The sequence below is a fragment of the Cryptomeria japonica genome, chromosome 7, assembly GCF_030272615.1.
Source record: "Cryptomeria japonica chromosome 7, Sugi_1.0, whole genome shotgun sequence".
Classification (NCBI taxonomy): domain Eukaryota; kingdom Viridiplantae; phylum Streptophyta; class Pinopsida; order Cupressales; family Cupressaceae; genus Cryptomeria; species Cryptomeria japonica.
Genome location: NC_081411.1, coordinates 318890842 through 318893247, shown reverse-complemented (window position 1 = coordinate 318893247; position 2406 = coordinate 318890842).

Below are 2406 nucleotides of genomic sequence, written 5' to 3'. Positions count from 1 at the left end.
AAGTGCACAGACATCATTGCAAGTACCATCATAAAACTTTCACACTACATGGGTGAGTGTGGGATCATGGGGGTCCAAAAAGTGGCAATAGGAAGGAAAAAAAAAAAGACATGTTTCACTTACCCAAAATTATGAGATTTAGTTTGACTTTTCACTTGAATTGAGTAAAAAGTACATTTTTCCATGGTAAGAACCAAAGCACAATGGATACCAATGTTTTGAACTAAAAAATAGATATTCATTTTTATTTATAAACTTTTAAAAAATATTATATTATATTATATAATTATATTAATTACATTATAATATAAATTAATATTAGATTATATTATAATATCTTATTAATATTATATACTATATAATGCATTATATATATAATAATATATATTATATAATGATTTGGGTCAAAACCAATATCTGTTCTCAACAGATATTTATTTTGTTCTATTTTTTTTTTTAATATTATTATCATCATATAATATGTGTGTGTGCGCGTATACATACATACATACATACATACATACATGTGTGTGTATGTATATGTATATGTATATGTATATGTATATGTATATGTATATGTATATGTATATGTATAGATGTATAGATGTTGTAAAGCGGAAAATCGAACCCTAGGTGTTCCCCCCACTCCAAGGAGAAAGGAGGTCACTAAGATTGATGGTTTTCACTTAGGAGAGACTTTACATTCAAAAGAGGGGTTGAAACCCACAAGATCCAATCCCATACAATGCAAGATTGGATTCTAAATGAGTTTCAAGGGTTGAGATAGCAAGGCTACCCTCTTTTGTAAAGAATGTAGATAGAAGGATTGAACTAGGAGTGCATGTAAAGTAAGAAAGATTAGCTTATAAACAGAGATAGGAATACGGGATGAAGCTGCGGACCTGGAATTAGTAGTAAAATGTCGAGACGACGCTGTCCTGCAAATTTGAGCAAAAGTTGACAGGACGATGGCGCCCGGCGTGCACACGGTCCTCCGAAAAATCCGCGAAACGAAGGGGCATCTGTTCATCTCTGCACAAGGATTCCAAATCTTCAATTACAGCCGCGTACCTGCAACCTACACACAGAAAAGAGAGGATGATTGGGGGGTTAGGGATTAGGGGTTTGCCTTCAGGTCAAACCCCGGTTTTGGAATTAACCAAGAAATGAGAATGTTGTAAATGTAAATGTTTGTAATGTAATCAAGTACTGATACCTTGTTGTAAGAATGTTTGTATTCTTAGATGCGAAGGTGTAATGATGTTGTATGTTGTATGTTGTAAGTGATCTCCTTTTCAATGGTTGAATCCTTGTCTTGAATGCAACACTTAGCCTTGAATGGAGACTTAGAATGCTCAATTGCTTGAAGGAATGCTTGAATGCTTGAATGTTTGAATGTCGCTTCCGCCTTTTTTTTCCATCTACCCTTTCTGAGAGGGGAAATGTAGTTTATATACTTGTCAATTAGGGTTAGAAGACTGATTTTTCTGACCTTAGGTCGACCTAGAAACATTGTTTTCTGAATTGCAAACTTAAAGACCCGCTGCACCATAAGAGACCGGGCCCAAAATAGGGCCAAGGACTAGGGCGCTGGGCACCATGGTCCTGGGGGACCAGGGCACTGGGTACCATGGTCCTGAAGGACCAGGGCACTGGGCGCCATGGTCCCACCTCTCGAGACAGCAGGGTGCAAGGAAGGATCATGCCACAGTGCAGAAATATGCAGTTTTTGATGTCATAAACAGATTTCGGGGTCTCCATTCAGGTTCAGTGTTGCATCGCCATCGTGAAGACCCAAATGCAGTCAAAATTGCAAGTGTCGCAAATTTAGGATGCTACATTTAGCCCCCACTTTAGCGAGAGTATAAGCGTATGCCCATACTTCCGATAAAGTACAAGGAAACAACATTAAAAGACTTTCACCCCGTCAAGGAGGCAAGATACACCGAGCCCCCAGTGGACTAAGGATCTTACGACTTCGATTGACAAAGTAAAAGGGAAGATCATGAGGGAGAACCATGACTATCAGTAGTAAGGTTCCCTCACTATGAGTCATGCAAGAAAAATACCAAAAATTTTCAAGGCAAAGCTAAGTTCGCCAAGAAATTTTCAAGTATCCTGAAGAGATATGGACGGAGTATATGCCCCCTACGTTAAAGTGATTGCACACGGCTCATCAGGGGTGATTGCTTTAAGGTAGTGATACACATAAGAAATGAGAAGGGGAAGGAACACGTTATCACAAAGATTTAGCCCCCAAGTGTGAGATAAACCCAAGGATAATAGACACAAAACACAGATCACGAGGTGACTTCGCTTTCCTCAAGGTCAGTATGCTGTAAGATAATTCATGTATATCATATGTATGTATGTATAATTGTTCTTCATTCCCCAATCAAGGAAGGT